The 15,169-nt window shown below is 50.4% G+C and overlaps 1 protein-coding gene across 1 annotated transcript in view; it reads left to right on the forward strand.

The window, feature by feature from the left end:
* The first annotated feature begins 350 nt into the window (after positions 1-350).
* The window catches only part of MICAL2 (microtubule associated monooxygenase, calponin and LIM domain containing 2), a 206,111-nt gene continuing 191,292 nt past the window's right edge, over positions 351-15,169 (forward strand). The window contains exon 1 of the mRNA XM_054724629.1: positions 351-496. The gene's annotated coding sequence lies outside the window, so the exon portion shown is untranslated. The remainder of the gene's footprint in view (positions 497-15,169) is intronic.

The raw sequence follows: 15,169 nt of genomic DNA on the forward strand, positions 1-15,169 counted from the left end.
TCCCTTGACAGTAGCATAACAGCACCTGGGCTTTCATTTCGCAGCATCGCTACACCCCGCCCACATCGGCCCTCTCCACTGGTCTCAAACCTGTGCAGGTCCGGGTGGGAGCGCCGGCCGCTCCCTGAGCACCGGCCCAGCTGCAGCCCACGTGCGCCCACAGCTGCCGCGGTGACAGCTGGCCCCACCGGGGCGGAGACGGTCGGGAGCGGGGGGGGGGGGGGGCTCCGAGCCGCGCTGCCATTGGTCGCAGCCCTCGGGCCGCGGGCGGGGCCGCGCCCCCGGCTGCCTTGTCATAGGCCGCACCACCGATGGGGCGGCTCCCAGCCCCGTTGGCCGCGAGGCGCTGAACTGCGGGCGCTCGCCCGGCTAAGCCTGCGCGGGGCGTCTTGCTCGCTCCCAGCTCCGCAGGCGGCCTGCGAGTCCTGACCGCTGCGCCGGAGGCCGAGGCGAAGGCAGGAGCTGGCCCTTGGCTCAGTGGCCAGCAAGGCTGTCGGTAAGGAGGACAGCGCACGGCTCCGAGGTGGGCGGGCGGACGGGCACGGGGTGGGGGACCGTGCCAGCCGAGCCTGGAGTCTGAGTCCGAGCCGGCGCCCGGGAGGGTCAGGTGCGGCGGCAGCATCTCCTGCCTCAGACCCACTGGGCACCCGGCGAGCAGGTGGCGCTGCCCAGGAGGCCGGGCTGCACCGACCCCTCTCTGAAGGCTTAGAACGAAATAAAAAAACCTCCCATCGTGCCCGGAACTACCTCTTACTCTGCCCGCCACCACCCAAACCCAGCAATTCTAAGCCTAGAAAAACCCCAACCGGCAGCACGGAGTGGGCGCAATGCGCCGGTGGTGCCGACCTGCCACCCGGGCGGAAGATTATCTGCAAACTTAGCTTCCCACGATTTGGGTTCCGCGCCTTTCACGCTCTCTCCTGGCTTTTCACTGACACCCCCCCCCCCCCCCGTGTTACCCTCCCTCCTTAACAACAGGAAGTTAAGTGGAGCCAAATGTCAGTGGCCTCGCCGCCTGCGGGCTAGGACCGGGTCTGGGGCCATGGCGTGGCCCGAGGGGCCGCGACGCGGTGGTCCCCAGCAGCCCGCGCTCACCCCCAGGCCCGGGAGGACCCCTGCCGGGCGTCCGCGGCGCCCACCTTGCCCGCCCGAACGGCCTTGGGGAGATGCAGGGTCCTGCCCGCAGCCTCCGCCGCCGCTGACCTGGTTTCCAGGCTGGAGCCCGTGGGGTTAACTCTATCCTGGGCTCGCCTCATCGCCGTGGCCAAGCTGGGAAGGGCTTTTGCTGGATGGGGAAGAGGCGTGTTGAAACCAGAGTAAACGTGCGCCTCCGTCCACATTGTTTATTCTGAAGCCTGGGTTCTTAGAGCCAACAAGCTTTCATTCGGAGGTGCGTTCGGCTCTGCGGGGGCCCCTCGGCTGCACGTGGACCCTCTTGCTGTCATTCTTGCCTGCTCACTACCGTCCTCTGTGGTTCGGGTGAAGGGTGAAGGTCCCTCTGAAATGAAGCCAGGGGCAGGTTGGCCCTCGAATGTTTGCATGCGGGGGGGGGGGGGGGGGGAGGGGGGGGGAGGGGGAGTTGCCCTGGCACCTGCACCAGCTCTGCTCCTGTCCCCTTCCCCGGGGAAGTGAGCCCAACAAGTGGACCTCACGTCTCCAGGGCAGCTCACCTGATGCTCTGGAGACTAATTGCAGCAAAAATTGACCTTTAGGCAGAGAGAAGAAAGACTTATTAAGTCCTGGCTGGGAGACAGCTCCTGCCCTGTGGTACTTGTGCAGTCAATTTCGTGATTACTCTCCCCAAACTCAGAGTTGCACCCTCCTCATTTTAGAGATGGGGAAACAGCCGCAGGTAGGGTGAGTGCCCAGGGTCACACAGAAAATGGCCGAGCCAGGATTCAGACCCAGCTTAGCTTTGCCAGAGCTCAGACCAGCGCTCTTCTGGTTGCCCTGTGGCTGTGGAAGGGGGGTGCCCTGCGCCGTGATCATGGCCCTACTGTGTGCCGATGGGGGCTCCCGGCCTCCAAAAAGATTCTGCCCACGATTCAGGGGATGCTTCGTGGCGCTTGAACGGACTCAGGTTAGCCCAGATTGTTCAGCCTGCGGGTCCCTTTGCCCACCCTGTCCTCCAATCAAGGGTGAGGGCTGGTGTTTGTCAGGCTGTGATGGGAAGGGATTGACTGGTGTTTGGAGCTATTTGGGGGCAAAGCTTGCCTATGCCATGGACGGGTCTCACCTCTGAGAGTTGGCTTCTGGGATGGTCTAAGAGAATTGTGTTAACTGAAATAACCTCTACCTTAGGACTGATTCCAGGTTTTTTTGTATTTTTTTTTTGGGGGGGGGGGTGGTAGGTGTTGGAGTATACCCGTTATGATTATAAGGTGATTGAGAGTTACAATCTGAGCATACCTTCAAAAAAATGACATCACTTTCTATTTCTATCTCCTTCCTTCTTTAGGGCTAGGGCTCTGGCTTTCTGCTTATCTCTCTCTTCTAAAAGAAAGTCATGATTAGCTTACTACCAACCAGTTACACTTTATTTATTTATTTATTTTATTTACTTGTATCTCCAGGCAGGGGCCTGAAACTAAGAGTGTGTGTGTGTGTGTGTGTGTGTGTGTGTGTGTGTGTGTATGTTAGGGGTGGCAACCTTGTGAAAGGCTTTTGATTTTTTATTTTATTTTTTAAAATATGTTTTTATTGTTTTTAGAGAGGGAGAGAGAGATAGAAACATCAATGATGAGAGAGAATCATTGATTGGCTGCCTCCTGCACACCCCTACTGGGGATTGAGCCCACAACCCAAGCATGTGACCTTGGCCAGAATCAAACCTGGGACCCTTCAGTCTGCACGCCAATGCTCTATCCACTGAGCCAAACTGGCTAGGGCATGAAAGGCTTTTTTAAAATTTTAATTACAGTTGACATACAATATTATATTAGTTTCAGGTGTACAGCACAGTGATTAGACATTAACATACCTTATAAAGTGATCACCCCAATAAGTCTAGTACCTACCTGACACCATACATAGTTATTACAATATTATTGACTATATTCTCTTTGCTATGCTTTTTAAATAACCTGGCTATTTTAATAACCCAAACAGTTACACTTTAGCATAAATCAGCTTAAGGACTAGGGCTGGTTAAAGCTATGGTCATTGGAAGCCCATTCCCTGCAGCTGTAAGGAGCAGAGGAACAGGTACAGGCAATCCCCCTCTGCCTAGGAGTGGCTTGTCTCTATTCTCTCCACCATGTCTACACCCCCATCTGGGTGAGCCTCCCAGCCATGGGCTTGGCCCTTTTACTCCCTGCCACTGAAGGGTAGAGGTTCTGCCATCTTGGCAGAGAGACTTGACCCTGGAGAGAGGGGTGGGATATGGGTACAAGAAGGTTTGGTCTGAACATTGCTAATCTTTTAAGTCCTCCCCAAGCTAAGGGTCACTGGTGTTTAGAGAGTCAAGAAATGGAATACAGTTCATTGTGCTGGGACTTTTTGTTCTTTATATCATTAGATCCCCACATTAGCCCTTTGAAGAAGTAAGTAGGGTTATTCCCATTTTGCAGATGAGGAAACAGAGACTCAGAAAGGTTAAAACTTGCTCCTATCACACAAGCTAGTGAGCAACCAAACTAGGATTCTGGCCTTGTGTGTTTGAGAGAGGTCTGTGTGGTGAATTAAACACTAAGGGAAGCAGGAACACTTTGTGACCGTCCTCTGAACTTGGAGGTTTGGTGAGTACGGCTCCCCTGCTGTGCTTACTGTTTCCCACCTTATATTGTCACTTTACATTAAAAAAAAAATATATAAAAAAATATATATATATATATAAATTGATTTCAGAGAGGAAGGGAGAGGGAGAGAGAGATAGAAACATCAATGATGAGAGTTAATCATTGATCGGCTGCCTCCTGCACGCCCCCTACCCGGAATAGAGCTCGCAAACAGAGCATTTGTCCCTGACCGCACTCAAACCTGGGGCCCCCTCAATCCACAGGCTAATGCTCTATCCACTGAGCAAAACCAGCTAGGGCCTCACTTTACGCTGTTGATGAGTTCTGCGACTTTAAGTGAAATGATATATAATGAAACTAACTTACCATAGGCTGATTGATACAAGCGACAGTTAAGTTTCTCGGTCATTCCATCAACGTTATAAAGAACCAACTTTTAATGAAACGACATTATTCAAGGACCTGCTGCAATTATTTGTGAATGTGTCATTAAAGATACCCATAAACTTGGCAAGTTTATTTTCTGGTTCTTACAAATCCTCTTTGCTCTGTATTCCCTCAGTGTTTATGCCTGTCTTTATTAGGATATCCACCATGATGTATTGCAGTCCTCTATTTAAAGATGTTATGCATATTTTCAAACAGAATAGTACAGTGAGCCCCATATAAACATTACCCAGCTTCAACAGTCATCAAGATTTCAAGATTATGCCAAGCTGGCACCCTGCCCCCCCCCCCCCGCCCTCTCCTTCTCTCCATCTCCTCTCCCTTTCTCTCCTTCCCTTTCCTCTTCTTTTTTTTCTTCCCCCTGTTCTTTCTTCCTGAGGTATTTTACAACAAACCTTTGATATCCTGTCATTTTGCCCCTAAATAATCTAATATATATCTATTTTAGAAAGAACAACCTCTTTCATACCACATTGTCACTATTGCATGTCATAGAATTAGCGGTAATTCTTTGGTCTCACCTGTCCATACTCAGATTTCCTTGGTTGTCTGAGTCAGGATCCAGACAAAATCTATGCTGCCTTTGGTTGTTAGTCCCTTTATGCCTATTTTAACCTGGAGCAGCACCCACTCCTCCCCACCCCACCACCCCCTTTCAGCCAGCTATTAGTCTTTGTTTTAAGTGTCCATCTCCCCCACTGGACAGTGAACCTCTTGCGAGTGGAGTTGGCTTCTCTGCCATGTGGGTCCCCAGCACCCTGTCTGAATGGGGCAGTGGCTCCCTGAGCATCTATCTGCCCAGTTGTGTCCAAGCCACTCAGGAAGCGCGTTTCGAATGAATGAACTCGGTCATGGTTTTGTGTGGCTGCCCGTGCCTGTGTTTAGATAAGAAGTTCTTTGTTTTTTTTTTTAAAAAAGATGACTTGCTTGCGTGTGGACTTTCCTCAGCATATATCAGTCTGTAAACATCCTGAAACAATAAAATGATTTGCTGTGCTCACCCGAGCTGTTCTGGTTTGTGGTGGGGAGTCCAGGCAGCCACGTTTGTGCCCTGATCAGCAATGAGGTCATTTCTGCCCGAGCTATGAATCCTGGCTTACTCAGCCGCAGGGATCACCGCGGCATGACCCAGACCCTTGGCATTTGGGCTGCGAGGAGAAGGCTGTCCACTTCTCTCTTTGTCCTCTCTCTGGACGGCACTCCTTCCCTGGTGCCTTCAGGAGCCCTCTCTAACCTGCCTCACACCTGGGCGAGTTGTGCAGCCTTTCTCAAATCATTCTGCATCTGCAACCGGCAGGTCATGACAGAAAATGAACGCTTGACCCTTCCTCCCCCTCCTCCTCTTCCTCTTTATCATTTTTCTCAACAGGAGACAGTCTTTTCCATTGGGCAGAAATAGAACAAAATGTTTTGTCTTTCTCTCCAGATGACAAGGCTAGGGTTGATCCCCCCCCCCCCCCATTATCTTTTACTTCTCAAGTACTTTTCCAAAATTTTTATAATCAAAATATTTTATTTTTTTCTAATAGAAAACCCAAATACTTGTGTGTGTGTTTTTCCTCTTTTAAAAAATAGACCTTCCTTCAACTGATTTGGATGGGTAGACAAAATTATACATGCATTTGGCACAACTTATACGTGTGGATGAGGTCACAGAGCCATTGGAATTTTGATATTTACTTACTTTATTTTATGATATTATTTTGAAGAACATCTCTGGCCTTCCTAAAAGTTAGGAAGTAAACAAAGCTGGGGCGTAGGAGATGGGAAGCTCTGATACCCATGTAGCCTCACCCTCTCTCCCATTCTACTTCCTCCCTTTTCTTCCCGAGAATTTCATGTGATTTCCCCAACATGAAATTGTTCTCATGTTAGGCTCCTGGTTCTGATTTCTTTTTTTACTCAGGGAGGCTGAGATTCAGAGGAAGACAGTATGACAGGCTGTGTTAAGACAAGGCAGGCAGGACCAAGCTTCAGGCTCGGATGGCTCACCCTGTCCTCTTGGGAAAGTGCCTGAGAGCCAACCAGCCTGGTCCCCTCACTTTGGGGGGCTCTGATCCCTCCCCCGCCACCATTTTTTGTTTTCTTCCCTGCGTCCTCCCCAGAGGTAGAAAACATGGCTGTGCCGTGTTGATAAGGCCCCTCCTTTCTAAAGCACGGACCATCTGGTCTCAGACACTCGGAGCTGGCGGGGGTGATAGGGACATGGGCCCTCTGGTCACAAACAAACCTCATTGCATCGCCATGGAGTCTGATGTTTGAGACGTTTCCTTTCTCTGTCAGCTGTTGAGGAAGCGTCTATCCCTGTGCTCCAAATGAAGAGCCTTTTGTAGATATCAGGTATGGTATCATTTCTTAATTGCAACTTCTCGGTACCCATCCATGCCTCTCAATATTACTGCAGCTCATCTCAGAAAAACCTGCCTATCTCCATGGCAGCTGACAGGGAGTGGTGCGTGTGGATGCTGCTAATGTTCTTAGGGTTGGAATTTTTACTGTGTTCCTTTAAAATTATTTATTTATTTATTTATTTATTTATTTATTTGATAGATAGAGAGAGAGAGAGAGAGAGAGGAGGAGAGAGAGAGAGAGAGAACACCACTTATTTATGCATTCATTGGTTGATTCTTGTATGTGCCCTGACCTGGCATGGAACCTGCAACCTTGACATATCGGGACGATGCTCTAACCAACTCGGCTTCCTGGCCAGGGCTTTTAGTGTGTTCTTTATTTGCACTTGTGCTTCTCTTCTCTGGGAGTCGGGGTAATTCCCCACCCTAAACCCTCTCCTCCCAAGGGCTGTCCAGCATTTGCATTCCTTTCAAGGCTTGGTCAAATTTCTCGATGGAGAATCCAGAGGTAAAGGCAGGCCCAAGAACAGGGCTTTGTTTCCTGCTGGGTTGGGACTTAGGTTTTACTCCATCCTGGGCAGTCGGGATGCCCAGTGCAGATGCCCGTTCTGCTGGCTGCAGGAGGAGGGTGGCAAGGAGCTGGATGACGGCTCCTGGTCCCCGAGCTGCCGCAGCAGCAGGCCTGTGGAACATTTGCAGGCCTGAGCTCCTGACACACCCAGTCCAGAGGCCCAGGAGGCAAGAGTGGGAGTCGAGGGACATCCCGTTCTGGCCTTGCCATGTGGTGTCAATGTGTTAAGATATGGCAACGACTTTTTTGCTCTCATGACTCTGAATGTCTGGCCTTGGCTACTTATTTGAGTTCTGACTGTATCTGATAAAGATTTGCAGGATTTCAGGGTTTAGCCTGTGCCTGGGGCCAGGAAGATGAGGTGTAGTGCAAGATGAAGAAGTGCCTGAGGAAAATGTAGTGGGGACTTTTGGTCACTAAGGAGAGTTGCTCCCTGGAGCAGAGTGGGCGCAGGGTCTGCCGGGAGCACTCTGTTGGACAGCTGTTGTCCCCAGGGAAGCGGAATGAGGGGCTGAGGTATGGTATGTAGAGTTCATGGTTGCTATGAAGTCGGGGTGCTGACACTCCAGTATCAGGACAGCTGGGCTTTTGCACAACTTGATGCGAAGGTGATAAGAGTCAGGAGCTCCCTGCTTGGAGGAGGGAGGAATCTGACAGCCAGATGAAAGGGAAAACAGAACAGAGGAATAAGCAGGGGGTCTGGAAGGCCTCGTTCCAGACCTTCGGGGAGAGGAGTCGTTCTCTTTCCTCAGGGAATGTCCTGGGGCGCTCCTGTGACCAGATGGGGCCTCGGGGAATGTGGGGTCCATGCTGGGGGAGCTTCTCAGCCATCTGCCTGGAGTTGCAGCACATTCCTGTTGTGAAGGAAGGAAGAGGCTCTGGATGCAGTCTCAGGCTTCCTCTCGATTCCAGGCTTGCTGCAGCCAGGAGACCCAAACGTTCCTGCTTGGTCCAGGTTTTCACCTCCAGCTTGGGTGGGTCTGTTTACTTGTATCTGACATTTGGACTCTCTTAAAAACGGACTCACCTACCCCCACACACAGATGCATGGTACTCAACCCCACACACCTGCATAGATGCATGGTACTCACCCATGCATAGCTGCATAGATGCATGGTGCTCACCCCCACACACAATACATGGATGTATGGTATTCACCCACACATACCTGCATAAATGCATATTACTCACCCCCACACACCTGCATAGATGCATGGTACTCACCCATGCATAGCTGCATAGATGCATGGTGCTCACCCCCACACACAATACATGGATGCATGTTACTCACCCACACATACCTGCATAAATGCATATTACTCACCCACACACACCTGTATAGATGCATGGTACTCACCACACACACCTGCACAGATGCATATTACTCACCCATGCACAGCTTCATAGATGCATGGTATTCACCCCACATACCTGCACAGATGCATATTACTCACCCATGCACAGCTGCATAGATGCATAGTACTCACCCACGCACAGCTGCATAGATGCATGGTGCTCAGCCATGCACAACTGCATAGATGCATAGTACTCACCCACGCACAGCTGCATAGATGCATGGTAGTCACCCATGCACAGCTGCATAGATGCATAGTATTCACCCCCCACATAATACATGAATGCATGGTGCTCACCCCCACACATAATACATGGATGCATGGTACTCACCCACACACACCTGCACAGATGCATATTACTCACCCACACACAGCTGCATAGATGCATGGTACTCACCCCCACACATAATACCTTGATGCATGTAAAAAAGTCACTAAGAACAAAGGGAATTCAATGAAAAATAAGTCTTTTTTCTTCCCATGTCCTCCAGCCCTCAGTACTCTTCCTTGGTGGCATCTGGTGTCCCATTCTCCTGTGGATTCTTCCAGACTGAGTTGAGACATATCTTTGTACCTGTGTTCCCCTTTGTGCCTCTTCAGGCCTCCTGGGGAGCAACCTGGATGTGACACAACAGGGCCCACAGGGCTGCTGAGACTCAGCATTTGCTTGAATTAGCCAAAGCTCAGTCATCACCCTACTTAGTCACCTCTCCCCTTTAGGAATATCCTTGTGTTAGATTTGTGGGTATAGAGAGTCTGTGTCTGAGAATAAACCTCAGAGGAATGTTCTGGATGCATGTGACCGAGGCAGAAGCAAACAAATAAATGTGCTGAGAGAGACCTGGGTTCATATCCAAGCCATGTTGCCTTGGGCCAGTCAGTGAACCCTAGTATTTTAATCTGTAAAAAGGAGGTATTTATACTGATCTCAAGTGCAGAGATGAAATTAAAATATTTGTGAAGTGCCTGGTTTTATGTAGGCACTCCAAAACATCAGTGCTTTTTGTTTTGTCTTTCCCTACGTCTAAAGAGTGACCCATTTTCAGAATGAATGACATTGGCATGGAATCCTCTGGATGACTTCCCGGAAGTCCTCTCAGTGGGTCCCTGAGCTTTATTCCCTTGCAGAAGGCAGCCAGTCCTCCATTTTCTACCAAGTTAACTCTTCCCCACCACCTCCTCCTGCTTGTGGGGAGCCCAGCCTCCATCCACCCCAGCCTTGCAATACCACCTCCTGCTCTATCCCTCTGCCCTCCCATCCCCCAGCCGCACGGGTGAGCAGGATGCTGTGGCCACTTGGGGAGGACTCCGGGCTGTTTATAAGCCGTCTCTGGGGTGTTTATGTTGTAATCTCTTCAGAAGCTCCTAGCAGATGTCTGTTTATTGCTGAAAATTCATCTTTATCTTCAGCATGAGAGAAGAGAGGAGCTGTTTCTAAAAACCTTTTTTTGGCGTGGCCACACAATACAGCTTAGATTGCCTCCTCGAGTTTCATTCTTCATCACTCTTGCTCTCTACCCATTCTGAAGTCCTTCAGATCCGGCAGAGAGACCTTATATGTCCTGATTTTAGGGCAGCACTTAAATTTGGCAGGCAGTTGTAATCTCTTAAAAAGGTAGGTCAGAGAAGCAAAGGCAACCAGCCGACTTGTCATTTTCTGGGCTGGGACAGATGGTGTGAATGAGAGAAGCATTTCTGTGTCCATAGAAACCCACACCTTCCCCCACGTTCGCCTCTTCCTTCCACCATGCATGCTGCCTGCTGATTGGCTGGGAGATCTTTAGCGGTTCCTTTCCCTTTGGACTCAGGGAGGCTCCAGGTAAGGAGGGAGTGGCACAAGGGTAGTTTCAAACGTGCTGACCTCCGGGAAGTGAGGAGGAGGTGAGGCCGTGAGCCACAGAATCTTAATGTCAGATTGGAAGGGGCCTCTGGGGCCCTCCAGATCTCACTCCTGCACCTTGTTGTACCTACAGGGAAACTGAGGCTCAGGGGGTTCTTGATACTGAGCAGAGGCCTGGGAGGAGCAGTTTCTTGTTCAAGGTCACCAAGCCAGGTCTCAGTCAGGTCTTTTCTCCATCTACCATTTCTGCCCTGCCGTGATCCTGGGATCCGTCTCCAGCTGCTCTGCCTGCTGTTCTGAAGGACAGAGCCTCACCCCCTAAACCCCTTTCTAACTGCTCTCCCACTCTTTGAATTTATAGTGTATACACTTGTAGCACTGGTTTGTACAACAATTTGGTGCAAGGTCTTTCCTTATCAAAAATACCATCCCCAGAGCCTTAGAGCCTGAAATTCCTATCTTTGTTTTTAGCCATTGTTTCCAGAGGGCCTTTTTAAATATATATAATTTAACTTGGAAGGACAACAGATATTGGTGTATCTCTGATTGTCTGTCTGCTGAGAGCTGAGCCTGGAGAGAATGGGGGATGAGTTATGTGGGAACAGGTGGAGGAGGGCATGAGAAAAACTTGTAAATAGGATGCTGTCAGGGCAGGCATGGAGTACCATGGCCAAGGCTCCTTAGCTCACAATGCACAATGTCCATGCTGGGGGCATTGTGATGAATGGCAGGAACAGAGTTAATCTGACTCGTAGAGGGAGGTGCATTAGAAGAGCTCACTGATGCCTGCACATCAAGGCAGAGTATGCACTGTGCTTTGGAGAGTTGCATAGTGTGGGGAATCAGGGGAGACTTCCTGGAGGAGGTGGCACTTGGTCATTGAAATGTGTAGGGAGTGGCTATAAGGTCAAGCTTAATTATGCTAAGAGGGCTGTGCCCTCTAAGCTGGGACTTGTTTGTGGCTTTGCCAGGGCCTAGGAGATGGAAGGACCTCCATAGGCAGAGATGGGCAGAGGTACAGCACAAAGAGATGTGGGAAAGTGAGGTGGGTCCAGGGTGCCACATGGTGAAAACATGGGTCTGCCTAGGGAACCCGTGGGAGCTGAGGCTGGAATCAGGCCAGCCCTGAGTGCTGGGTGGGCACATGGCCCTAACCCAGCAGGCAGTGGGAAGTCATTGGAGATGGATGGTCAGAGCTATCCTTCAGGCAGATCAGCTTGTGGGGGAGACAGGGTGAGGCATCTGTCAGGAGGTCTGCACTGCCCTCCATGCTTTGGATGTGTACATCGGCCAGACAGCAGCTGTTTATCAGGACCAAGGAGGGCGTGGGGAATGGGGGCTAGGGCATGGGGGTCAGGTAAGGCTGGGTCCCAATAAGGCCTCATCTGTGTGCTGGTTTTGCCTGCAGCCCATCTGTGTGAAGAGGGCCAGAATGGGCAGTCCTGTATTTCAGTTTAGAAGGAGAACAGACCATTTGGAACTCCTCAGTTTGGGTCTTAGAATACGGGGCATCTGTCACTTTCTGTGCCACCAAGGGTGCTGCTCTGAGCTCTGGCAACTCTGTCCTCTGTAGAAAATGGTTACTGCCCCGCCTTTCATCGTCTTCCTGCAGGCTAAGCCTTCCTCAATAATCGTTCCCCTTCCTCAAGGTCAAGGTCAACTTGAGGGGAATGCATAGGGAGTCAGGTGCTGAGCCCCAGTGGGGGTGGGTACCCATGGATCAAGAGCAGGAGTTACCTGCCTGCATGTGGATGAGACACCCACCAAAGCTAGGACGGGACAGGAATCCAGGAGCCTCCCTCCTCTGTCAGAATCGGTTCTGCAGGCATCGGACGCTCCAAGCACTGTGGGCCATGATCTGAAATGACGGATTCTCCCTTCTGTGGTCTCATAAGTATCCGAGTATCTCCTGCAGGTGGGTCCCGCCCTGGGTCTCTGGTGCACACTTTGAGTTTACTTCCCCAGTAGGAGGAAGCTTGAGCTTACCAGGGGACCCAGGCTGGACTTGATGTCACCAGGCAGCTGGAACACATTGCAGGGGTCGAGCAGGTGTCTGTCTCCCAGCGTTTTCCCCCAGCCCTGTGGACACCCTGGCCCTGGGCAGGGGACAAAAGCTGAGCTCGGCTTCCGCCTGCACCCGTGTGAACCTGGCAGGTGGGAGGCATGGCAACCTGGTACGCTTGCGGCTCTGACATTTGAGCAGGGCTGCGGGCACCTGTTCTCTGCTGTAGATGTCTCAGAAACACCCTTGCTTTCTGTGATGGAGTAAATGGCTCCTGCAAGCAGCGAATGTCATGGGGTTTAGTGCCTGTGGGAACTGCTGATGGGGTGGGGGTGGGGTACTGCAACAGCGTTCGTCTTTGTTCTCCTAGCATCAGTTCTACCAAAATGAGACCAAGTTAGTTCATTGAGTGATTGATCAAGTGAGCACTCCATTCGTTCTGCCAGTCAAGACTTCTGGAGTTTCTTGTATTTGAAGCCCATTTTGGTTCAGCGTCGCTAGAAAAGCTTGGGCAAGCCGCTTCTTTTCTCTAAGCCTCGAGTTTCTGTTCTGTGGCCTCGAGTTTATCTTGCAGGGTGTCAGTGAGGATTAAATGGGGCAATGCGCATAGCGCCCCTGACGGTGCCTGGCACATAGGTGGCCTCTTCCCCTCTGGCCCTTTCCCCAATTGACCCACGGGAGGCTCAGAGCACAGATGTGGGCAGGGTTCCTCTCAGGCTCCCATTGGGCACTGTTCCCTACATGGCTCTTACCCTTAACTAGTGACTTTTAAGAGGATGTCTCAGTCAAAGCACCAAGAAAACATGATGCCTTTCTCTTCATGAGAGGTCCCCTCAGTCGGACACCTTGGAGCTGCAGGGCCATGCCCGCCTGGGCTTGCACCTGGGGGGTGACCCTTCCATCTTTGGACGGCTCCTCCTGTCACCTCCCTGATGGCTCCCCATGGCTTCTGGCATTTGGTTCCAGTGTTTCCTCCAGAGACTGAGTCTAATATCTCCTCCACACGACAGCTCTTTGGACACTGTTTTTAAAAATCAAATCTATGATACCATCAATTAGAAGCTGTACCATTATTTTATTCGTAAGAAAGAACAAGTGCTTCCAAAGCGCCTTGTTATCACTTAACATGTTTATTTTGTATTTACTGAAAGCGTTCTTTTAGAGCTTAGACCTACGTTTTCATCCCATAATCACTCTTGCACATACATAAAAAGGAAAATAAATTGGTTACGGCATTTCTAAAACTTTTTCACTTTCAGAACCCAAGTCTTCCAAATCACTTTTTGACCCAGAGCCACCCATGTGTTTTTTGTACATTCTTATATTCTGGTAAAGTAGTGATGTCTTCCTTAATCTCTGTTGTCTCTGGATTTCTTTTTCTAACTTCTGCTGCTCATTCTGTACGTTTTGATGGTGTTGCTTTCTTTACTTTTATCAGGAGGTATCCAAGGAGGGTTTTCTAGTCAGCACCAGGGACTCACATTCCTTCCTGAAATGGTCCTGAAACGCTTGGCCTCCTGAAGTGTGGAAGGCGGCAGTTGTCTAGATTTGTCAACAGTCAAATTTCCACACGGCCATGGAAATGAGGCAATGACAACTGCGCCACAGCTGCATCCAGGCCCCGAGGGATTGTTCGAGGTCGGGGGGGATTATACGATACGTTCTGCTTTCAGACGGTTTATCACTGAAAAAAGTTGCATCTTCCAATTAGTGAAATATAATATTTAAAGACAGCCCTTTTGTTCTCTCTTGAGTCTTCTTTCAGATTAACAGCCTATGATGTAGGCTCGCGTGGGGCTTTTGGCCTTTCCTTGGCTCTCCTCTGAACAAACTCCAGTTTGTTCATATTCTAATACAGTGAGGGCAATACCCAGACCGTATATGGTGTTTGTGGTGTGACCACAGCATAGGAAGGGAGCTATCACCTCCCTCGGTTAGGTCATTCTACTCCTCTTAATGCAGCCCAAGATTGCATCAGCTTTTCTGGCAGCCACATCACACCATTTTTGCTGACATTATTGCTGACCAGATCTATTTAACATGTGGTGTTGTTGGTAAGCTGCTTCCCCCCTGGCCTAGAATGTGTGTGGCTTTAGGATTTAAAGGCACAGCCTCTGTTTTGTTCACACCTGATTCAGAACAACCATTCCTGTTGTATGTCAAGTTGTTCACTTCAGTGCAACCCTGTTCTGTTGAGCTCTTTCAGGATCCTATTTGTGTGCCTTCCATAGCATCGCCCAAGTCACTGATAAAATGCTTATCGGGAGAGAGGCCTCTGGCACGCTGCTCGAGTCCTCCCCTCAGTGCCATGAGCTTTGATCTTACTTTGGGAAAGGTAGTCCCCTTGCCTACGTCTCTGCCCTTTTGCTTTTCTGACCTGTGACCGGACGCCTTCTTGAATCTAGATGTGCCGGTTCTCCACGGACCACCAAGCATCCTATCACAGAGCGAGGTGATGTCCTTGACCTCACATGCTCTGTTCCCAGAGGCTCCACGGCTGCTTCCGGGTGCCCCTGCTGCCCCACAGGGACTTGGGAGGCAGTTCAGTCGCACCCGCAGGTTTCCTACGCCCTCGTCCAGGAAACCTGGTCACTGAAAGTATCTAAATATCTTTTTTAGCCCTGACCAGTTTGGCTCAGCGGATAGAGCATCGGCCTGCGGACTCAGGGGTCCCGGGTTCGGTTCTGGTCAGGGGCATGTACCTTGGTTGCAGGCACATCCCCAGTGGGGGATGTGCAGGAGGCAGCTGATGGATGTTTCTCTCTCGTCGATGTTTCTAACTCTCTCTCCCTCTCCCTTCCTCTCTGGAAAAAAATCAATAAAATATATTTTTAAAATAAATAAATAAATATCCTTTTTAAAAAAC

The sequence above is a fragment of the Eptesicus fuscus genome, chromosome 13 (genome assembly GCF_027574615.1).
Source record: "Eptesicus fuscus isolate TK198812 chromosome 13, DD_ASM_mEF_20220401, whole genome shotgun sequence".
Lineage (NCBI taxonomy): Eukaryota > Metazoa > Chordata > Mammalia > Chiroptera > Vespertilionidae > Eptesicus > Eptesicus fuscus.